At 48.4% G+C, this 24,962-nt stretch overlaps 1 protein-coding gene across 1 annotated transcript in view; it reads left to right on the forward strand.

Annotated features, from left to right (window-relative positions):
* Positions 1-24,962, forward strand: part of LOC142573888 (uncharacterized) — a 106,178-nt gene that overhangs the window by 33,984 nt on the left and 47,232 nt on the right. The gene's annotated exons all lie outside the window — the stretch shown is intronic.

Below are 24,962 nucleotides of genomic sequence, written 5' to 3' on the forward strand. Positions count from 1 at the left end.
GGAGCTTCCGTGCTGCGTCAGTTCTAGAAAGAGGAATTGGGACGTGGCGCTCCTCAGTATGGGCCAAGCGGGCAGCGTGATCCGCCCGTTCGTTGCCGATAATCCCGCAGTGACTTGGAAGCCACTGGAAGGTTATTTCATGACCTGCATCACTGATATGGTGTAACGTCTCTGTAATATGGAATATTAGTTGTTCGTGCGGTCCGCGTCGTAAAGGTGACAGTAGAGACTACAGTGCCACCCTCGAATCGCAGAATATTGTCCACTTGTGTGGCGTTTCATCACCAATGTGATGAAGGGCAGTAAAGAGCGCTGCGAGCTCTGCTGCCATCGATGTTGTCGCGTGGATCGTCTTAAATTTGATTGCTGTAGCTTTCTCTGGTATGACGATCGCCGCCGCGGAGCTGCTTGGAAGGACAGATCCATCAGTGTAAATATGCATAGAGTCACGGTAGTTCTCGTACAAATGTAGTAGCGTGAGCTAAGTGCTGGTGATGATAGATCAGCTTTTTTCGAGATACCAGGTATTGCAAGGTTGATTTTTGCCTGAGTGAGGCACCATGGAGAGATCGAAGGTCTCGCAGCCGGAGTGAAACAAGCTGGCAATGATTCATCATATGCGGTTATCGTTTGGCTGAAAGATGTGTTTGGTCTGTCCGCTGGTAGAGAGGCTAAATGGTGACGAGGAGTCCTGGCTAGATGCCTTATATGGGTCCTGAGTACTTCAATTTCAATGTGGGTCTTGGCAAGGTGGTCTCTAGCGATTGCTATCGTAGCCACTGTTGAAGCACTCTGAGACAGGCCTAGACAGATCCGGAGCACTTGACCCTGAAGACTTTGTATTGTGCGTAGATTCGTTTTACCAGTGTTGTTTATTGCTGGCAAGCTGTATCGCAGAAATCCTAGAAAAAGCACCCCGTACAGTTGCAACATGGCACTTGGCGACATTCCCCAGGTCTTGCCAGCGAAAAACTTGAACAGGTGACAGATGCCTGTTAACCGTTTTTTTCACGTATGATACGTGTGGGCTCCATGACAAGTCCCTGTCGATTATGACACCTAGAAACTTGTACGATCGGACCCTTCGTATTATTTTGCCATTTATCATTACACTGTAGTTTTTCATGGGTTTGCGCGTAAATGGAAGTAGTGCGCATTTCTCGGAGGAAATTTCCAGGCCTTGATTACGGAGGTAGATAGCAGTTTGTGTGGCGACTCTCTGAATTCTCGCTCGCAACTGTAGGCGTGTTACTGCAGACGGTTGGTTGGTTGGTTACAAACTTTATTTCTACTATTTACAAGAGAGCTGTGAGCTGAGCCCTAAGGGCCCAGCCCTTACAAAGTCTAGGGGGCGGTCCCTAGTCGGGGACCCCCGTGGCTTCTGCAGCGGCTTTGGCTCGGGCCACCAGGGCACGTTGTTCCTGGAGGGTTGAGCAGCCGAGCAGGGTGGCCTCCCAGTCCTCTCGGGTAGGGTGGGGGTTTGGGGGGAAAGCAGGGTTGGAGGGGCATGCCCACACCATGTGGTATGTGTCCGCAAACACCTCCCCACAGTGCGGGCACTCGCCCGAAAATGCCGGGTTGAAGTGTTTCAGCACCGCCGGGCACAGTACTGTATTTGTGTAGAGACGGAGAAGCCAGCGCTCCTCCGTCTTATTGAGGCCTTTGCAAGGGGGGAAGTATCGGCCGTGATTAAGCTGATACAGCTGTATGATTTCTTTAAAGGTGATTGCCGGTTTGAATTCAGGGACCTCGTCGACGGGTGATAGAGGCGACGCCCGGAAATGAAGCGCGCGGGCTGTAGCGTCGGCTACTTCGTTCCCCTCTATTCCCTGATGAGCTGGGGCCCAAATAATGGAGCGCCGGGGTTGGAATCCCTGGTTCTCACATTTCTTAAGTATTTGGAGGGCACGATATGGAATTTGGCCTTGTTCTATATTGCGGCAAGCACCCCTCGAATCAGTGATGATGACCCGAGACGCTGGATCTGCGGCAGCAAGCGCGATGGCCACCTCCTCCGCGTAAGTAATATTGGGGGCCCGGAAAGTGAGACCATTAACGGGTGTGTTTTGATGGACGACTGCCGCCGTAAACCAACCCCCGTGGTGAGGGCCGGCAGCGTCCGTATAGAATACTCCCGGGCGATCTCCATATGTTCTGGTGATCCTTGTAGCGTGCGCTTGGCGGCGGCCCTCGTGAGTATCTCGTGTCACGTTATAAGGGAGAGGATTTACCTGTAAGGTGAGACGCCATGCCTCTGGCAGTGAGACTCTGGGTTCCGTGTGGGTTATATATCGGATGTGCAAGCGGGACAAGAGGTGGCTTCCCGCTGGTGTTTTGCTCAACCGCAAGAATTGATTGTTAAGATGAGCCTCACGCAGTTCCCCAAAACTATTCGTCATCCCCAATTCGAGGAGACGTTTGTTGGACGTAGTTATGGGAAGATCGAGGGCTCTCTTATAGATTTTGCGTAAAATCACCTCAAGGGCGTTTTCATCGCATTTGCGTAGGTGGAGATAGGGTGCCGAGTAGAGTATTCGGCTGGTTACGAATGCGTTCGCTAGCCGCAAAGCGTCTTTGCATCGCAAGCCCCCCTTTTTATTGGATACCCTGCGGATCATACGACCCACTTGGTCCCCCACCTTACGGAGCTTTTGAATAGTGGTATCAATTTTGCGGTTCCTATGTATGTAAAGGCCCAAAACTCGGATCTCGTCGCGTTCCGGGATGGGGCCTGTACATAGGGATAGATTGAGTTTAGTGGTGCACTTCGGGTTGGCTCGTAAGTGCACAAATTCCGATTTGGTCGGGGAGCATTCCAGGCCGCATCGACGGGCATATTCGTCCACAATAGCCGCCGCATGCTGCAGGTTGGCCTCGATTGTTCCAACCGATCCGTGAGTAGCCCACAACGTGATGTCATCGGCGTACAGAGCATGCTGCACGCCTGGGACCTCACCCAGTAGGGCAGGAAGCTTCATCATGGCCAGATTGAAAAGGAGAGGTGAGAGTACTGCTCCCTGCGGGGTACCTCGCGTACCGAGCTGGTACGGGCCATGTTCCGTGTTTTGTATCCGGATAAAGGTTTGGCGGTCTGTGAGGAATTGTTTAATGTAGTTGAAGGTGTTAAATCCACAGTCTACCTGGGATAAGTGGGTTAGGATGATTTCGTGCGTGACGTTATCGAAGGCACCCTTTAGGTCTAGCGCAAGGACTACCTTACCATCACTAGGGTGTTCGACTGGCTCGAGAATCTCCGTATGAAGTTGTAGTAGGACATCCTGCGCGGACCTGTGTGGGCGGAAGCCGTACATGGTGTCTGCAAAGATGTGTTGGGTTTCTAGATGGGTGGACAATCTATCCCGTACCATAGACTCCATCAGCTTTCCCACACAAGAGGTGAGGGAGATGGGCCGGAGATTGTCTGTGTTTATGGCTTTTCCTGGTTTAGGGATGAAGGTGACTAACGCCGTTTTCCAGTCAATGGGAAGAGGGGTATCACCTTGCCAGATTGCATTAAAGTAAGTGAGGAGCTGCTCATAGGCTGGGTCGGGGAGGTTGGCTAGAAGCTTTACCGTTACCTTATCCCTGCCCGGAGCTGTTCCTCGTTTCATTTTGGCAAGTGCCGCTTTGAGGTCATGAAGCTGGAACGGTCGATCCAGCTCAGCGTTCTCAGAGCCTGCATATGAGTACGCGTGACCTCGGGCATCCTGGTGTGTACTGCAGACGTCCATATGCAGATGTCACCCGCGTACATTGATAGCCTGACAGTGGGTGGCACGTGCTCAATGACAGCAATTAGTGTTAGATTAAACAAAACAGGGCTAAGTACACCGCCCTGGGGGACGCCGCGGTAGCTATAATGTAGACAAGTATGGCCTTCCTCGGTGCTCACAAAAAAGGATCGCATGTATAGATAGCTCCGTATCCATTGAAACATCCGACCACCCACTCCTGCGTAACGTTGTCATACGCCCCTTTAACGTCGAGGAATAAAGAAGCGCAGAGACGCTTACGGCATTTCTCATGTTGAAGGTAGGTGACCAGGTCGACGACGTTATCGATCGATGATCGACCGCGTCGGAAGCCCGCCATGGCCTCTGGGTAGGTGTTGTGGTACTCCAAGTACCACTCCAGGCGTCCTAGGACCATCCTCTCCATTACTTTGCACACACAGCTCGCCAAAGCGATCGGGCGATATGATGAGAGTTCCAACGGTGACTTGCCAGGCTTCAGCAGCGGAACAAGACGACTTGTCTTCCAGGGTAGTTGGTAGCGTGCCATCTCTCCCAGATTCATTGTACACCTCAAGGAGAACTCCTCTCGCTCGCTCCCCCAGGTGACACAGAGCTCGGTAGGAAATTCCGTCAGGTCCTGGCGCTGATGCACGGCCACACAAAGCTAATGCTGCCTTAAATTCGTGGATTGAGAATGGTAGATCTATCCGGTGATCACGTGGTGGCGGACAGCTGCTCGAAGGCGATGGAATGTTGGTAGCTGTGAGTTGGCCGCATAATCTGGCGCAGAAATCCTCTGCCACGTCAATCTCAGATCTCTTTTGAGAGAGGGCAAGCGCCTTGAATGGGAATCGCAGTACGGGGAGCGTCCGGAGACCGCGCACCGATCTCTATAGTTGCGATAAAGGCTTGCGTGGATCTAGCACAGAAGGCAGTCCAACGTTGCGATTCGAGCTTGTCTAACCGGCGCTGTATCTTCTTTTGCGGGCGCCTGGCGGTTCTTTAGTGGTCCATTGTCTTCGTACGTCGGTATCTTCGTTCAGCACGTCGTCGGATTGCTCGAAGTCGTTCTAGTTCCACATCAAATTCATTCAGTTTCGAAGAGCATGTGAGAGTAGGCATAGTGTCTTGCACCGCGCTCTTGATTGCCTCTTCCAAGTCGAAAGATGGATTGGCGTCGCAGTCTTCTTCCATAATAGACTGAAATTTAGGCTAGTCCACTCTTTGGATCGTATTCCGTATTTTGGAAGGGGACAATCCTCTGATCGTGATGTATGTGGGGATGTGGTCGCTTCCGTGCGTCTCTATGTCCGCAAACCACCCTGCACGTCTGACAAGGCTTCGTGAGACGAAAGCCAAGTCAAGACAGCTGCTGTACGTGCAGCCACGTAAGAAAGTAGGACTTACATCATTCAGCAGCCAAAGTTCCTTACTGGAGGCGAAAGATACCGGAGCTCTGCCTCTTGCGTTGATCATCGGATTTCCCCAGAGTTTATGATGGGCGTTGAAATCTCCACTGATGACCCAGGGGTTGGAAGTTGAGGAAAGGATGTCTTGTAGTCTTTTGTAATCAAATCGACTTGACGGAAATAGGTAGGCGCCCACAAAAGTAAAGGCCAAATTCTTTTTCCTTACGTTTAGGCAGATATATTGATTATTGTCATTAGGTGGTACAGGCTGATGAGTGTAGGTGAGGTCTCGGCGAATAAACACCAAAACTTTACTGTTTTCATTAAAGCTAAAGTTCAGCTAAACTGCTGAAAGGCAAGCGGGAATTGGGTGGGGCTGCCGACACGCTCTTGAAGAAACAACGCAAACCTTCCGACCGGGGTTGGAGAAGTGGCAGGAGCTGCACGCGCGAGCTACCATTTAGTGCACAATGTTTCAACGCGCCCAAAAGCAATGCGAAGGCTACTGGTTGCAAAACACGCTTCCAACGTCCTTACAACCACAAAGAGGACTTCATTCATTTAGTAAGTGAACGGTGTTCACTGCGTATTACATATTGATTACATGGCGATTATTTGTTCAATTTAGTAGTGGTGTGCTATACTGTGATGCAGGTTCTTTTTAAGGTTTCAGACGGGTCCCTGAGGCAGAACCTCAGAGTGCCCAATCAAGGACAAAGCCCTTCGTCTCAGAAAAACCCACAATACACTAATTGTACAATGAACCGAATAACAGTTATTAAACAGTTAATGAAATTTTGGCAAGAGACAATTATCACACACATTGCCCTAAACCTAGCGGTCAATGTGGTGGCATAGGTAACATGGCGCATAGTCAGAGCTAAACGCTGGCTGACGGCGGGCGACGTGGCGAGTTTCATTAAAACAAACCTTTGTGGTTTCCCTGCGTCTAGTTGGTTGGATGGTTTCCCTCTAGCAGTGGCTCATAACCACTATGTCATCGAGAATCAGGTGTGTTAGGAAAATAATTAGTCGAGTTTAAAATTAATCGCTAATGAGAACTTCTGGATGGATAAAAAAAAAGAATGAAGTCTACTCCCTCCAACACCGCGCTTCGCTTTTTCTTCTCATCTGGCACTTGTGTCTTTCCAGGGTTGGTTATCTTCCAAGCTCCACGTTTTACAATGATTGGTTCCTTGGATTTCCGTGGATTTTTTCCCTCTTATTGTTCCTTAGCGAAATAGTGCATTTTCAAGATTGGTTTATTTTTTGTTTGTTTCTTGCTTTCGCCGCATGTCCACGCGCTTGACGCTCGGCGACGTCGTGTCACGTTTTCGTCTCGCCTTGCACGGCACTCGGTTGGTGCGCTCATGACGCACGCTGAGCCTCCGTTTGGAGAGGCAGAAGACACCGCTGCTTGAGTCAACCACGTCGCATTACGTTCAAAGCGACACGCAAATTATCAACCAAGTTCACTGGGTGTGCATAGTAAAACAATACAAAAAACAATTTGATTCCAGTAACATAAAAGACTGTAATGGTAATTCCATGCAATGCTAACACCTTGCAAGGCTGACACCAAGGAGCACCAGTTTGCATTCACTGCTTTCTACTCCTGCAGTCCACCCAAACATTCTCGGACCCTTTAATATGCTGTATACTAAAGGTATATTCCCGCAGTGTCAAACTCCCTCGCAATACCCTACTGTTGCAGTAATTTGCCTACGATGAGTATAGCAATGATTGATGACCACTTTGAACTATAAAACGTATTACGTACAAGATTATGTGGAATTTTCCTATATCCCAAACTAATGTCAAGCATTTATTTATTTATTTATTTATTTATTTATTTATTTATTTATTTATCTATTTATTCATACTGCGATCTTTTACAATATCTTAGCAGGGTGGGAACATACAAATACATTCATACAAACATACAGTTCATGCAATCATGCCGACTCTTGAATGAGTCTCATTTGTGCTCTTTTGTCGAGTAGTTTTGTTCTCAAGACAGTAGCCGATGGCTGGCGTACGACACTGAATGCTCAACCCCATCTTGATTCTTCATAGGGACTGCGCCGATGCCGGTGCTCGGAACACAAGTGCGGAGTGCGAACAAGCGTTTGAGATCAGGAGCCTTCACGACGGGTCCAGAAGCTATCGCTTGCTTTAGTGTTTCAGAGGCAGTTTCTCTTTCGGTGTTCCGATAGATCTCCTCCGTTTTCTTAAACATTTCAATCAGAGGCTGTGCCTTCTCTGCGTAGCGGGGCATAAAACCACCCCACCAAGCTGAGAAAAAAAAAAAGTTCCCTCGCGTCGTGAAGCTTTCGAAATATCAGCAGTCCTGCTCTCTACCGGCTGAATTGTTCCACCTGCTAATCGATGACGCAGAAAATCGATCGATGTGACGCCGACTTCGCACTTCTGAGGCTTGATTGCCAATCCGGCTCCTCGGATCCAATGCAACACGCAGGGGATGTCGAACTAAGAAGCTTGATCGTGAGCAGGTCATTCACTTCTCTCATTACGTCCGATGTGAAAGAAGAGGCCTGATCGCAAAGGATCTCGTGTGGAAACCCTTTGCGAGAAAACATCTCAACCTGTCCTTCAGCCACCGTAGCCGAATCAATCGCTGGCAGGGCCACCGTGTACGGATATCATGTGGCGAAATCAATAATCGAAATCGATACACATCTATGTATTAGTTAACTTCAGTTGACACGGGCTTTAGGGGTCCGATAATCAACTCCACCACTCGTTCGAATGGAGTGTCGATTAAAGGTATGCGTCCAAGGGGTGCCTTGCCAACTTTGCTGTTAGGATTCGTTTGCTGGAATGTGCCGCAGGAGCGCACGCACCTATCACTTCCTCTTGGACTCCTGGCCAGTTGAAGTATTCCAAAACGCGATCGATCGTTCTCTTTGTTCCTTGGTGCCCCGACATCAGACTTACGTGCGCCAAAGTCTACCTGGTGACTTTCTACGCGCAAGCGTAACTGCCCAGCTCTTCGAATGGGCGGCGTTAGTCCGAGGCAGGGCTGCCAACCCGCGAATTCGGAATTACCCTCCCGGACGCCTGAAATATCCCTATTTCTACCGAAATTTCCCTCACTTGCTTAAAATAGTAACATAATAAAAACCATTCATTATTATTCGTCTCAATGGAACTTCTGTTGTATTAGCATTATTTGTACAGACTAGTATCTGTTTAGCATAACTTAAAAAGTGAATTAATTGAACAAAAGCCAAGTAATGTATAATAGATAGCAGTACTGAATTACTCTTCAATTGGGCGCCAGATTGCGCCACCTAGTTCAGAAGTTGGAACATTTACACTGACGGCCTGCGTACCCAGCATCTCCGTCTTTGGTAATTGTGAGCGGGCCGACAGTCGGCTGATGCACATCGTTTATTGCTGGGGTAAAAGCGATTATATAGGCAGAACAGATGTGAAGTAACAGGCCACGCGTGCATCGTACTTAATGCTTAACAGGGTGACGTCATGCTTACGTATGGCTCTGCTACGTCTTCCGTTTTCTAGATTTTAATATTTAACATATCTCGGCCTGCGGGTATCGGCAGGGCTCGCGTCGTTGCCTTGTGCTTCGGCGTAGCGTTGGCGCAGGTTGTGAGGAGTCTTGTGGAACCGGCTGAATGGCTGCGCTGGCATACTGGGAGTCTGTAACCTGATGTGCTATCTTGTGCGGCGAACTTCCTGACCGTCTCCCGTTTGCAGAACAGCAGAGCGAGGTTCGTCAGCTGGCCTCGGGAAGACAGCTGGTGACCAGGTCTGTGTGACGGTGTTATACTTAGGACCTCCTGGCCATGTGAGATAGGCGGCAGGTATCTGCTGCCACGGTTGTAGTTGCTTTTCTGCTTGTGACGTATGTCCTGAAGTCGTCCATGGACTATGCTGCTGGGTACTGTGTGGGGTTCAAGTGTGTTCCTTGTACTGGCAGCAGGGTCCGGGTCTGGCGTCCCATCAGCCTCTGCACAGATGACCTCAGCACATCGTCACGGGGAGCGTTTCGCTACTTGAGCAAAGCTGTATGAAAGTCGGACATGTTAAAGGACCACTTCTTTAAAAGCTTTTTCGCTTTTTGGAACGCTCTTTCTGTCATGCCATTTGAGAAGCGAATGGTATGGGCTTGAAGTGACCTGCGCAATGCCTAACTTTCCCAGATAGTCTTTGAACTCTCCGCTGCTAAATGGCGGACCGTTACCAGTGCACAGTTCCAATGGAAATCCACGGACGGAGAAAACTTCTGAGCATTACGCCGTGAGCATGCACGCTGTTGTGCGCATTTCCCGTACGTCAAAAAAGAAAGTAGAAATCAACCATTAAGGCGAACTGGCGTCCACCACAGTAAAACAAATTCATTCTTACAACCTACCACAGCAAGGTTGGAACGTTATGGCTTAAAAGTGGCATCTTTACGTTTCTCGGCATGAACGTTCTCGCTCTCATTTTCTCTGTCCCCGTATGCGCCGAGTGAAGAAGAATCATCATTTCCATTCTTTATGACTGAAGTACGATTACCTTATTGCTGCGGAACACGAAGCCATCCTGCGCATGTATCTCCTCCTGGTACGACCAGCAGGCAGGGACTTCTTGCTTCTCAGGGGGCCATGCTGATTCGGCATATACGCGGAACTTCGTCAAGGTGCTGTCCTCCTTTGTTGTGGCAAGCATGTCGGCGAGACTGCGCTCCGAGGCCGAAACACAGACAAAAAGAAATTAAATTATGGGGTTTTACGTGCCAAAACCACTGTCTGATTATGAGGCACGCCGTAGTGGAGGACTCCGGAAATTTCGACCACCAGGGGTTCTTTAACGTGCACCTAAATCTAAGTACACGGGTGTTCTCGCATTTCGCCCCCATCGAAAGGCGGCCGCCATGGCCGGGATTCGAACCCGCGACCTCGTGCTCAGCAGCCCAACACCATAGCCACTGAGCAACCACGGCGGGTGACACACAGACAAGTGCGTTTACTTGAAAATGCTCCGTTTCTTCTTCTATGCACGCTTTGCTGGGAAATCTTGATAGAGCAACGGCAAGGAACAGGCCCTTCCCAGCCTTATACATCACGTCGATAGAGCACCGTTGCCATGTCAGACGCATGCGCTGCAAACGTATTGGGCACTGATGCAGTGGTTTGGAAAATACGGAAACTAAAGGTCGGTGATCAGTTTCAACCATTACCGTGTTCTGACCGAACAAGTAGTCATGAAATTTTGTACAGCCATGTACAATCGCAAGCGTTTCCTTTTCAATTTGTGCGTATCTCTGCTGGGTATCTGTGAATAACCTAGAAGAAAATCTGATGGGGTGGCCATCTGGCAAAAAAAAATTAAATTACAGGGTGTTACGTGCCAAAACCACGGTCTGATTATAAGGCACGCCGTAGTGGGGGGCGCCGGAAATTTGGACCACCTCGGATTTTTTAACGTGCACCTAAGTCTAAGTACACGGGTGTTTCGCATTTCGCCCTCATCGAAATTCGGCCGCCATGGGCCATCTTGCAAGAGGACGGCGCCTGCACCCAACTTACTTACGTCAACTGATAGTGTCACTGGTTTCTTATCGTCAAAATAGCCGAGGACCGGTGCCGTTTGTAAACACTGGCGCAACTTGTAAAATGTTTCTTCCTGCTTTTTGGTCCATATTCACGCGATGTCTTTGCGTAGCAAAGTGCGGAGTGCGGTTGCGACAGACATGTTGGGGATTAAGCGCTGTACGAAGTTCAGTGTACAAAGAAGAACTTTCAGTTCCTCACCGTTCTTAGGTGTTGTCATTTCCAGAATTCCTACCACGCGTTGCGGGTCCACCTTCAGGCCTTCGGTGCTAAACAAGAGTCCCAGGTAACAGACCTCAGTCCGCAAAAACGAGGATTTCTTAAAATTAAGCCGTAAATTTTGCTCCCGGCAACGACTCAATAGCTTCTCTAGGTTGTATTCGTGTTCTTTCGTCGTGCTCCACAGCAGGATATCATCCATGACAGCTGCGACACACGGCAGTCACTCTAGCATATGGTGCATCGCTTCCTGAAAGACATTCATGCAGGGCGGAAGCAATGCCAAAAGGCATGCTGAGAAAGCGGTAGCGGCCATACGGCGTGCTCATCGTACAAAGCTTTGAACTCGAATGCGACAGTTTGATTTTCCAGAAACCCGATGCTGCGTCCGGAGCGGAAAAAAACTTCGCTCCCCAAGTCCTCAAGAGCCGGCATGGGGCAATTTTCGCGTAGTACGACTTTGTTAAGTGCCGTTGGGTCCAGGCAGATACGCACTTTGTCTTTCTTGACGACCGTAACCATGTAACTAGACCATGCAGTAGTCTCAGTTACCTGCGTAATGACTCCTTGGTCATCCATGCGTTTTAATTCCTCTTTGACCTTTACTTGAAGCGCTACCGGGAGTCGCCTTGCCGGCACAACTACACCCATGGCTCGGGCTTGAGCTTCATGGTGTATTCCACGCCTTTCAGCTGCCCCAGTTCAGCGAAGACATCTGCATATGACTGTGCCACCGGGTACAGCTGTTCGGCCTGCACGTTCTGTATGCGACAGATAATGCCGTGACGCTCGGCCACTGGGCCACTCAGTGTGATTGGTACGTTTCGACCGACAATAAAAAAATTATTCTTCATGCATCCGGGAGTTTGCCGACAAACAGAGTCGGACTCGCACCTTTGCAGAAGCCCTGTGGCCGAAGAGCGCCGTCAAAGTCGCATTGCATGCCTGCTGTGGCTCATGTGGTAGCTTCTGAACGTCGTGTTGCGACATCACGAAACAGTTTGCGCCTGTATCAAGTTTGCATGTAAATGCTTTCCCTTCAGTGACAACGAGTGCACTACAGGGGTCTGCTGCGATGGTGCTCACTGTCAAAGTGTCCAAAAAATAATCGTCGTTATCCTCCGCGTGCACCTCGCGTAATTCTTTCCCTCTCGAGGTTCTCGGTCGTTGTCGCAGCGGTATCGCCTTGCATGCTCGAGCGAAATGATTGCATACTTTCAGCAGGACAGTTTTCGCCCCGGTGAGCGCGATAACCGCAGTGACCGCAGGGATGCGCTCGCCCTGCAACTGCGCAAATCGATGTGTTCTGTGACGGTACCGCCCCTTCACTGACTTCACGAAATCGCTCCTGCCCTTGCTCGTGAACGCGGCAGATTTCGACCGTTCTTTCATTCGAATGGTTTTGTGCAATCTACCTCGGATGCAAGCTTCTGTCCCGGACACCCGGGATTATTCTGCTGCGTAGCATGCGGTCTTCAACGTTTTCAAACTCGCAATTCTTCGCTAAAATCCTGTTGTCTGTGAACCATTCATTGAAAGATTGACGCTCCTTTAGGTTTCTTGAACCAAAGCGGAATTCACTGAATGTGAAGTTAGTCGCAGGCTTCTAGAAGTTCTCAAATTTCTGCAGCAATTTCGATCGTGATCTTATCTGCCTCATTTTCAAACTTTAAGGTACTGTAAGCCTTTCTGCCTTCTCCAACCGTTATGAGTAAGGTTGCGGCTTGCACTTCCTTTGGTGACTTTGTCAACTGAGTAGCCGTACAAAAGAGTTCGAACTCACTTCTCCACATCTTCCACCCAAGCCCTGTGTCGGTGGAGGCATCCAAAGGTTTCGGAGAAGGAAGCAGCGGTGATGGGGCCGACACGACGGCTTGGCACCGCTGCCACCATGAGAGCGGGCTGACAGTCCGGTGATGAACAACGTTTATTGCTGGGGTAAAGGCTATTATATAGGCAGAACAGATGTGACGTAACAGGTTACGCGTGCATCGTAATTGATGCTTAGCAGGGTGACATCATGCTTAGAATGGCTCTGCTACAGTAACAAACACGCTGTTTGCACGCACGGAGAGGCTGCACAATCAAACCTCCAACCTAGGACCTTCATTGTATCAGATAATCCTGGCTCATTGATATGTGCTGCACTTGTCGAATGGCCGATCAGCGGGTCGCCAATGCAGGTATTGCCAGGATATTCAAACAGGCAATTTGATAGGTACAATATCATTAAAAACAATTATTTATTAATCACTTTCCTTAGAGCATATTACAACAGTCACCCAGAAACAAAATGCAACATATTCCAAAGTTTTCAAACACGCGAAAGTAGTAGTATCATCGACTTAAACACAAAAGGTTGTTTTGAAAATGTCAGAATTTATTCTGTAAATGAAGTGAGTTGGGACATGCGAAATTTCCATCGAAGTGGCAAGATGTCCCTTATTCCGACACGGACCTCAAGATGACCTTAATCTGGGAAATTTCCCTCAAGTTGGCAGCTCTAGCTGCTCAGGGCGCGATGCATTCTATACGGCTCTAAAGTTGTTCTACGACTAAAGTTGCTCATACTTTGTCTTACATGCTTCACGATGTTGGGCCAGAAGATGACCGTTCTTGCTCTCGCTTTCATTTTCTCTGTCCCCGCGTCCATAACAGTCCATAAACAAACGTCATGAAGCAAAACACCGACAGCGCATGCATTTTATGTTAAATCTTCTCAGACTGAGATGTTAAAAGTGCGAAACAAAAATTTGGAGGATGCTTAAGCTTCGCCTTTAAGAGGGGAACGCGATAGCATTCAACGATCCCTGCCTGCTTCTCACGCTTCCCGGCAACTGCAGATTATTTGTAACTGTAATGTTTACCGTCAAACGCTTGCGGCGGACGCTATGCACGATGAGGTGGGATTTCTGGTCAAAACGCGGCCTCTTGCAGGGGCCGTGATGCGGCGGAGTCGAGCGCCATCTGGGAAGCTTTCAAGGAAGCGGGCGTGCTGCTCCGTGGACTCGGCGATATTTACGCGCCGGCGTGCGCAAATGGAGGGCGCCGTCTCCGGTCTCTCAATTGTAGAAGCGCTGGAAAAGGGGTTTCTTTGAGTTTTCACGTAACAAAATTATGCTTTCTCGTGTATTCAAATTACAATCCGAGAGCTATCATGTCTGTAGGTTGTGTATAAGTCGTAGTTTATGATTTTTCTATGTATTTTAGCTTGAGAAATTCAATTAGTTCAGTGAATCCCTTGCGTCACATGAACGCCCTGGGTATGGGTGGTTCGAAAATGTGCCAGTGCTAATGGCTGTCCCAAGGTAGATGTACTGGTAGCGAAGGCTCCATAGACGCCCATTGGTCCAAAAAAATGGCGGCTCGTGGGCACTCCAGCGCCCCCTGGATTTTGGGGGGCAAACTACGCAAACGTGACGTAGAATGACGTCACGCATACGTATGCTTTTGGCGCGAATTATAAAGCGGTCTTTCTGTAGAATCCGCGTTTTCGAGCCCGTACCTCTCGAAGGTTGCTGCCTTTCAGCGCGCCCCAACCTTTGCCAGTCAAATGTGCTCGAGTTCCTGCTAGTTATTGCCTTGTTAAGTGCAATTGGGAACGCAATGAAAGTGACTGGTAAAGGAGGGGCAGCATAGAAAGGCAGCAACACTTCCAGACACTGGCGAAGCATGCATGATTCGTAGTGCAAATACTGGTGCTAGTACTTTGGAGAGCTTTTGAGTACAGCAAGGTATGATGCACAAAGCACTGGCTCAAGTGCACAGTTCGCAATAGAGTGTACGGCAAGTATGGTTTTCATAGTTTCATATTCATTGTTTATTGCAGCAACCAAACAAATACAGTCACAAAGCACACCCTTGGCACACAAACAAAAAATACATGTCACAGGCAGCACAAGCAGTATTGTTAAGTTGGCTAATTATCTCAATAGTCACAGTGCAGATAGGAAAAAGCCCTGAAGTGCCACGAACGTTGTCACTTAGGAAATTGAAAAGGATAGAAAACTATGCTACGACAGCTTCAATTGAAGCAAACATAACATGACATAAGTAGGCGCATCAACACAGACCATAGAGCACACTGGGATTATTCTTCACATTTAATTTCTTCAGCTGAAAGAATATAGCAGGTGCGTTTACATCTGCAAGGCAATGTTAAAGCCAGCTTTAGCACCCTCAAACGTGCTCAACGTAGGAGCAAATACCATACATTGAGCCGGCGTACCATCTCCAGAGTACTTCTAGTCGTTAGCAGGATCAATTTGAAGTAATTTTACGTCAACAAAAGTACACATGAAGTACAGCGTACAGTGAAGTGCAAGGACATTCGCGGGGCAGTAAAGCATGTAATCAGTGTACTGTACGCTACAATATAGCCAGATAAAAGTCCAGCGGGAATCGGTGTAGCGTGACACCAATGGTACTATCCACGCTGTCGCAGTGTACCACGGAGCATCGTTTCTTCACATGCCGCAAGCTCATCTTGAAATGAAGCGCTAAGCGCTTCTAAAGAGCGCGAAGCGTGCAAAGACGGAAAAAGACTTCACACTGGCCGCACGCCGAAGGAAACAACAAAACCGAGAAAACTGCCGCAGCGGTGCAGCGGGCTGCAAATCTTACCGAACGGTGACAAAGAAGCGACGTACAAGGACGACGAAAACTTCGCAAAAGGAGCATTTTGAGACCGGCGAGCTAAATTTATACGCTTTACCAGGCGCGCCATCGCAGACAGCTGGGGATAAGAAATCGCTTCGTAAGCTCCCGCCACTGTGGCCGGGTTAGCCGGGTATCGAAACAAGGCCTGCAAAGACGCGCTGTAATGCACCGCACACTCATGAATAGGGGGCAGGTCAAGAGTGTTGCAAAAATACAAAATTTGCCAGGTTTTAATAAAATGACTTACCTCTTTCATAAAATAAGGTGCTAATATATTTTTTCTTTTCTATTGGCAGATTACATTCCAATTTTGTAGCTTTATCATTTCTTTATATGAGTGTTTTGCCCCCCATCCTCTGGTTGTGCTGCAGTCGCGCTAAACCACTTTTCGGCCCAGCCTTCGCCACCACTTTAAATCCGCCTTGGCTGTCCTCTGACGTTGTACGACACGGGATCTTCAACGCCTTCTAGATCGGCGCACGCACAAGGGTGCGTTTCTACCAGAAAGCCCGCCTTCGTACTGTACACAGCGATTTGCTTAGACTCCGCGGTGTCCCATCTTTGCATGTGTAGCAATGGCGCTTTCGCTGTGGCACACCAGGCATTGAACAGCCGAGCAGGGTGCCTCGAGGTCTTCCTCGAGCGCCGGGCGAGGCGGTCCTCGAGGCACTCTACCGCTGAGATCAATGTAGCGACCGCGTTCGCGCCCTCTCCATTTGTTCTTCGGCGCTGCGGTTCTCGCTGCACACGTTCGTGACGTCTCCTTGCATGTCTAGCACTTGCGCTTTCCCTGTGGCGCAGCAGACGTCGCACCGCCGGGATCAGTCCGCGACCGCGCCTTTTCAGTTTGTGCTTCGACGCCGTGGTGCTTGCTGTGCATGTTCGCGGCCATATGCTTGCGCGTAACCCGCGTTTATGAAGTGAAACCTCACTGTAATTTTTTGAATTATTTCTCAGCTGCTTACTGCAAAATTGCCGTACGTTATAGTAGGACTGAGCTGCAAAGAACATTATCTGTCTGTCTGTCTGTCTGTCTGTCTGTCTGTCTGTCTGTTTTGTTTGTTTGTTTGTTTGTTTGTTTGTTTGTTTGTTTGTTTGTTTGTTTGTTTGTTTGTTTGTTTGTTTGTTTGTTTGTTTGTTCTCTGTCACTGACTCATACCCACGATGGGGGATTGCCCAAGATGTATAGTAACGTGCGCGTCATCTTCCTCACGACGCGTTCACACCGTGAGCTGCTGAGATCCAGCCCGCTTGTGTCCCTTGTATATTTGCGTACACGGCATCCCTTAGGTGTGACAGTGATTTCAACTTGCACGTGGCAAGTGAACGCAAGGAACTATATTGATGGTCCCGAGAGGCTCCAATGCCCCCTTTTCAGAGAGGTGATGAAGCCACGGGCCGCTCCAACGTTGGGAAGGGAAGGCCAAGCCACACCACTGCATCGTGGGCTCTCTGGACCGACCGTACTTGACGCGAAAACTCGGAGCTCCGCAGCTCAGAGCTCCACGTTTCTGCGGTAAAGTTGTGCGGGCCTTTTTGTAACGAGGGGCCGGGCCAGAGCCCGTGTTCTAAATTACTTCTATGTCCACAACTCGGGAAGACCGGACTAGAGGCGTCTAACACAATTGCAATGAAGCTATAGATATTTCGTATAGTTCACAGCGCAGACTCGGCACACTGGCGCCGCGTGCGGCATCTGGGGCTTTTATGACACGCGCGCTCACAGCTGAAAATAATCCGTCTTCTTGTCTATTTGTACCTCAAGGCTCCCATTGAGGGACATTGGAGGTCAAGTGCGTTGCAGGTAATATGGCAGTATTACAAGGATTATCAGTTGAGACTCGACAGGACTACCGAACCAGTTCTCCCGTTATAACGTCAAGAGTGAAAAAACAGTTCAAACGCACTTCCAAAGAACTGTTGTTCCAATGCCCGGGCTGAACGTGTCTCAGGTAGCCTCGTCACATTGATCCTGGCCGTTCGTATTCTTTTCTCCGGGCATATTTTGTGCGATTTCATTTATTGTGTAGCCTTAAAGGCCCCAAAGCATTATATAGGGCGGGGGCAAATACAGCGTAGTAGCGTTATGTTTGTAAAAGGAATGCACAGAACAAATATAGCAATTACTAGATTTTATGCAATAGTCAATATGTAATTCAAGCATACAATAATCATGCGAAATTCATAGTGATGAAATGCGAATTCGTAAAGTAATTGGTTTTAAAAATACATACTTTCGAGCATGCACGAGCATGCACGCAAGCATGCCATATCGAGGGAAACCCATAGTTGTCACGTTTATAGATCAGAGACCGCCTGACAGCTCCTCAAGTAATACAAAAAGCGCAGAGTATAGTCGCGCGTGCGATAAATATAAACGTACGAATAGATGGCTGAAACAGGTGTAGCTTTTGGTTAAGTCCACAACTCTCCATTACTGGTTATCACATAACCCTTTTGCAATCAGTGATGATGACCGATTTGCACTGTTTCCTCCGGATATTTCTTCAAAAAAATTCAGCCATCTCCCAAAACATACATAAAAATTTTACGTACGGAGGGCACTTGTGACTGAAACAAGCCAGGTTTTTAAGCTTCCGAAAAAATTCAAGCTACGAAATAAGTGGAAAACAATGCTTTCACTGCAAAACGTGGATAGGTTTACGGCAAGAAATGCTTCGTTGAAGGTGAAACTAAGAAAATCGAACGTATAGCAGCGACACATATGCTTCCGATTCAGACTTTGTCAGCGCCAAACATCTAGAGCGGAGGCTTGATAACCTTATTTTACAACGAAAGCAGGTTAAATGGTAGCAGAAAGAGAAAGAAACTGCAAATTGCTGTTCGCTTCATAGGTGATGGTTGATTTTATGATGTGTGAATTTCACGCAACCATGGTTCAGTGGCTGTAAAAATGTGCTATTTGGCTGTGCAATAGTCACTTCATTTTCTTCGGAAGTCGAAATGACGCTGGGCGTAATTATTTGCTGACATAGCGAGGTCGACACACAAAGTCTTTGCCCCTATTCTTTTTAGCCAAATTACGGTTGTAAACGCGAATTCAGCGTATCCACTCCTAGCGGTGGACCTTTCGTGGACCGGCCCGCCCTTATTTGCCGGTAGCTCCGCGGCACGGCGCTGCTGTCAGTTGTTGAAGATGGCGGTTGTGCATCACACGTCCGCGGCGTATGAGCAGCGAAGTGTGGTTCATTTTCTATGGAGCAAGGAATGAACGCCCATCGAAATCCGCATGGAAATCCAGCCTACGTATGGGGAAAGGCTTTTGAGCAGTGTGAGGGTGATGGTGTTGTGAGATCGCTAAAAGCCGTAAAGACTTGCATGACAATGAGGGCTCGGGGAATTACTCAAATTTAGTGCTACGATGGTACAAATGTCTGAACCGGTTTGGGAACTATGTAGAAAAATAGTGCGTAAAATATTACGCATATATGTAATTACATGTATGCACCTCATTTTCGCTAGTAATGAATAGGAACAGCCTTTCTGATTCGCCTTAGTATTTCGTGCAGCGTTTTTTACTAGCTTCTTATGTGTGTTCTTTTAAAGCCCTACTTCTGCCTTATAGAGACAGGAAATTTCTTTATAATTTGAAAAATAGCACCATAAGCGATGAAGCTGCAAAGCTGACGACATTTCTAAAGACGAAGAAGGATAGGATAGGAATAAACTTTATTTGTCCATCGGTTATTGATGTTGGTGCCCGGGGCTAGGCTGCCAGGGGTCCATCGCCCGAGGAAAATCTTTCGAGATCCTCGGCAACGGCCCTGGCCCGCTGGACGGCCCACTCCTGGTCTTCGGGTGCCTCGCTGAGGAGGGCGGCTTGCCATCTCTCAGCGAGGCGCCCCGCTTCAGAGGGTCCTGCTGTTGTCATCCCCCTTCCTCCTTGTCCTTCTTGCTCATGGCGTTGGCATTCCCAAAGCACATGGGCCATATCGGCCCGTTCGTGCTCGCACCATGGGCAGCCGGGCGACGGGTGCAGCACAGGCCACAGGCGATGCAGGCGGCAGGGGTTGGTGAAAGTGCCCGTCTGCAATCGTCTCTGGTCGACCGCCTGGGACCTGTCTAGGCGCCCGTGGGGTTGTGGATATTTTTTTCGTTTTTTTCTATAGTGGCCAAGCACCTCTCTATACGTTGCCGGAAACTCCTTGACATCGCAGTCGGCGTCCGCGTGATCCTCAGCTCCGTCCACCGCGATTTGTGTTGTCTTGGTAACGACAGCAGCCGCGCCAGATGGGGTGGCCACTGCCGTCGCCGTCACTCCTCTGCTGGGGTCCCGCACAACAACGGCAGCGGCTGCCCTCTGGGTGACCGCGTCGCGGCGGGTAAGCTGCCTCGCGACGAGGTGGGCGAAGAACACTTTATGATTTTCTGAGCACAATCCCTTGATGAAGAAGAAGCGGAAGGTCTATCTGAGTAGCTTACAACTTCAGCTAACGCTAACCTCGCCAACCATACTTTCTTTTGGGGCGACTTCACTGGGATCCAGCCACGGGGATGCTATTCTCGCAGTTTAAAGTTTAATTAGAGAAACAAAACGAGTACCTTCCTGAATACGAAATACGAAATTATCAATTATTTCTATTATTTCACTTTTTTATGTTAAATTACTTTATCTCAAAATTCTTAAAAATATTTTTTTTCAACTTCTAAATGACAATTCTTTAGCTCCACGCTCTACTATTCAAGTCTAGTTTTGGTTTAATTCTAAGCATACTCGAAACCACCTGCTTCTCGGGCAATCCCACGGCTTGGGTATGCGCCAGTGTTTGGGAGACAAGGCAAGGCAAGCTTCCGTTTTCTTATTATTGAGCAACCAAATTTCGCCGCTGCATAGCTTCTTACTAAAATCGAGGCCCTCCTCCTGAGGAGTCGTGGCTCAGCGCCCACGAACTAAACCGTACAACTGACTGTTAGAGCCATTCGTACCTTGAAAACGCTTAGAATATTTTTTCGAGTAGCTCTCACCCCTGAACAGATCCACAACAGTGTCCGCTGTAGAGGTTGAAGCAGCACACTTTGGACAGTTCACGAGGTCTTCAGGTTTTGGACTTGAGGCCCAGGCGGCGTCACATTCTGCAGTCTCGTATAAGAGACTCGTTCAATCTGAGAAAATTTGAAAGAGCAGCCGTATACAGGCACTACGGTGCGCGTGTCCCGAGGGAAACAAGGAGCTGGCTTTGCGAAAATCAAGCACTCAAAAAGAAAAGGAAAGACGGCTTTTTGGCGACGAGGCCTTGGCACCAAATTTTCGCAACACGTAAACATTTGTTGCGCTGTACCACTGGACATTAGGTCTCGATCTAAGGCTGCGAGACAGGAGATCTCATAAACTTTTACTACGATTCTGCATTAGTGGACGAAAGTTCATGTATGCATGTATGAAAGTTCATGTTCATGTATGTATGTAAAAAAAAAAGAAGCGCGCTAAAATTTCCATTTGTCGTAGGACGCAATTTGGAGCTAAGGAGCGTGTACGCGAACGTCACAGTGCACGAGCCGGACAGCGAGAGGACGTTCCCTTTTTTTTTTTCCCGTGGTCGTCGCCGAAGCCTGCTGCCCGAGCCACTGCGGGGTTGCCGCTCGACGCCGCCTCGCGCGACCTCTGCCTTCGCGCTGTGCAGCGCGCGTCCGCCGAAGACCCCGCGAGCACAACCGGGCTCGCAGCCACCGTGCACTTTCGTGGCTTCTTTTCAGGCGTCGCGTTATGAGACGTTGAAGGTCGCCGGGACTCGTCGTGCTTTGTCGTTAATACAGACTCCTTCGTTTGTCAAGCGTTATCGTGCGCCAAGGTCGAGGTGCGCGAGACTGAGGAGCACTTCTATTTTGCGCTCGTTCCTTTGCCTGATTCAGGCTGCGCTTACTATGTTTGCGAGGTAACTTGCCGGCCGTCTGAACTTGTTTCAAGGGTCACTCTAAATCTATCTAAACATAGATTCGTAGCTAAGTTTTGAAAACAACTTCTGCAAAGGCATTCCACGTGCAGTGTTTGCGGCCGTGCTCTTTTCAACCTTATGCGAGTGGGCCTTTTGGGACCATTGCTGTAACCAGCGAACTTCCATATTTACGTGGGTCTGCAAGAAGACTACTCGCATGACACGCTAACGTGAAAAGTTCCAGAAAGTGGCTACGCTTGCAATCTTCGAATAGGAGGTAAAGATGTGCCGACGAAAATGAGTTCGTAAGTCGAATTTACTCGCAATACCGTGACGCTCTACATCGCATATAATAATCTACAAGCTATTGGAGCGTACCATACAGAAGGACTCAGTGCAGGTTTTTTAGCATTGTTGTTGATAAGGCCTTTTATTCGATTGTACACGTCGTCCACTTAATGAAATAGACGGCGGCTCTCTTCAGGTTCCTTTCTGTGAAAACACCGACTCTACCATTGCGTTCTACGCTACGTTTACAGAGAACGCTTTTTCAGTTTTTTTTTTTTTATGTAGAACCCCCAATATTGCTCAATACATGCAAGACCAACCTTCGTGCATAGCAGAGTTCGTAGGAGGTCAATGACTTGAGATAAGCGCCCGCCTTCCACAAGTGGCCACAATAGTTGCCACATTTGTCACCGCTCGGGGCTACCTGATCCTAAAGCGCTTAGTTCCTAAAGTTCGAGCGCTCTTTCACTACCTGAAGGCAACAGGCTTGAGTGCCCGACTATAGGCACCCTACACCTAAGTTCTCTCTCTCACTCCCCATTCCCCTCCCCACGTGTAGGGTAGCAAACTGGACTCAGTCTGGTTAACCTCCCTGCCTTTCCTTCTTCCCTTCTCTCTCTCTCTCTCTTGTACTTCTACCTTTGCTGTAACGGATCCGGTCGTATCGATGTCTCCTCTGCTTTCTTTTTCCCACCAATACCCTAAACGTCTCCTGCTTATCTCGACTGCTCATTGGTTAATATTTCCGTCCACATTAAAACCAAGCGATTCTGGAAGGTGCGCGTTATCTATGGGTCTCACTAGGTGAATCCCTTCACATTCCATTAGGATGTCGCGAGTGGTCTCGGGGTTTTTGCTACAGCATACACATACCTCAGCTTCTTGCGAATATTTGCTCCGATATTTTTTGGTCCTTAGTCAACCAGCTCGAGCTTGCAAGTAAATCTCCATGCTTAGTTTTGTTTCCATTCCTCGCATCCGATTCACTGCTTCTGTTTCTCTCACGTCTTTTCTGATCACTCCTGGTTGTCAATTACACTTTCAATTACCCTGTACTTTGTTGCCAACTTTCCTGACTTCTTCCTCCATTCCGCGTGCACGCTTTTCAGGTACAGACACTTGTGCGCTTTAGCCACCCATTTATCGACGCGAAAGCGTCAGATGGTCCACTGGGAGACAAAAAAGGCGTCTGTAGCAGCAAAACGGCGCCTAAATTCCCACTGGCTGCGACGTCATTTCACGTGTGCGCCTCGACTAAGCAGAGCAGGCGAAAGGGAACAACTGCTGGCGCGCCAGGTGTTGCGTGAGGGGAGAGGGAATCGGCGCGACGCCACGTCACCCTCGCCCTGGGAGGCCTGCGTAATCCTCGCGTTCCTGCGCAAGCTCGCGCCTGCGTTATAACCTCGCCTCTGTAATCGTTATAAATAAATTAATGTATACAATAAATTCGAAAGGAAGGACGTTGGCGATAGCCGGTTCCGTACCTACGACCTCACGCTCAGAAGCCGAGTGTCTTGCCCACTGGGCTAAACCAGAGCATCGTCGATAGTAGGCCTGTGCACTTTGCTTTACGACATCATGCTACTTGAAACGAAATTTTCATTTTCAAGGCCAGCGTGACGAAAGCTGTGACGTGAAAATCACCGAGGCTTAGTCGGGAGGGTCCCCATTACATTCTACGGCAGTCGGGAAAAGTGGCATAATGGTTCGGATAGAAGCGCAGTGGCCTTGGGCTATCTAGGAGGCGTTGGCCAAGCGTCTCAACGCAATAGAGATTAGCAAGAGGCGATTGGAAGATTGGTGGAAGTAGGGAAACGACAAACAACGGAGGCGTACAGAAACAAAGTTCACAATAGGGGTTAGGAAACTTTGGTTATGGGAATTCATGCTGTTTTCTTTTTCTTTCTTTTTTTTTCTTTTTCAACATAGGTAGGACATTAGACAATAATATAAGAGCTTGGTAGCGCAACCCGCCGCTCAGTTCCAAAGGGGACGCTCATAATATCCATCCATCCATCCATCCATCCATCCATCCATCCATCCATACATACATACATACATACATACATACATACATACATACATACATACATACATACATACATACATACATACATACATACATACATACATACATACATACATACATACATACATACATACATACATACATCTATCCAACCAACGCGTTCGCTTACCAGCTGCGAGGAGTTCATAACTCTCATTGGAAAATTTAGAGCGCAAGAAAAACAATGAACGTAGAAGTTTTCTAATAATGCATTACCAGCTAGCCCACCTGCCCATCCCACTGCAGTCGAAAGACCCCTCAGCGGCGTTCAATTGAACATTATTTATTTCGCATTTACAACTCATAAGAAGGGCTTAGGCGTGCTCGGATTTTTTGTAATTCATGTTACTAAGCCTTTTTTTCAAAACTAATTTTGCTCTGCGCTTCTGTGACTTCGAAAGGTGCCCGAGCCATGTCACCCTGCACGGCCTCATTTGTGGTTCCACCGTGGGCTCCCGCAGCCAGCCGGCCTACCGATCTTTGGTTAAGTTCCAACCCCGACAAGATATCCGATTCGAAGCATAGAATGCATAAGCGAACTTAACGCTGGCACCATAACTCCTTTCCACATTCCACGCACCACCTCATATTTATTGTGGCCCCAAAGTGCTCTATATGTTTCATGATTGCTGCATTCCGCTCCCCCTTTATTTTCAGATTGTCTTTGAGGGTGCTTGAGGAAGTCTTTCCTTCGTTTATGTATACGCCGAGGTACTTATATTGATTGACTGTAGGTATGACTTGCTGCTGAAATTACACGACGTAGTTACTCATCTCTTCAATAAAGGTGATAATTCCTGATTGCTCTGTGCTAAACTTAAGGCCTAGATTGCTTGCTGCGCTGCCACAGATATTCGCAAGTGGCTGTAAATCTTTTGAATTGTCCGCTAGTAGCACTAAGTCGTCCGCATATATCATTCCGGAGACCTTCTGTTACACGATTTGTCCATTACGCATGTAGAATAAATCAAACATTAATTCAATGTTTTCCAGTCATCTTTCCGTGTCGTTAACATAAAGCGTGGACAAAATGGAGACAGAGGACATCCTTTCTTGACTTCTTGGTGAATTTCGAGAAATGCTATCCATGAAAGTTGACTCTGAGCAAC

This window comes from Dermacentor variabilis, chromosome 3 (assembly GCF_050947875.1).
Source record: "Dermacentor variabilis isolate Ectoservices chromosome 3, ASM5094787v1, whole genome shotgun sequence".
NCBI lineage: Eukaryota > Metazoa > Arthropoda > Arachnida > Ixodida > Ixodidae > Dermacentor > Dermacentor variabilis.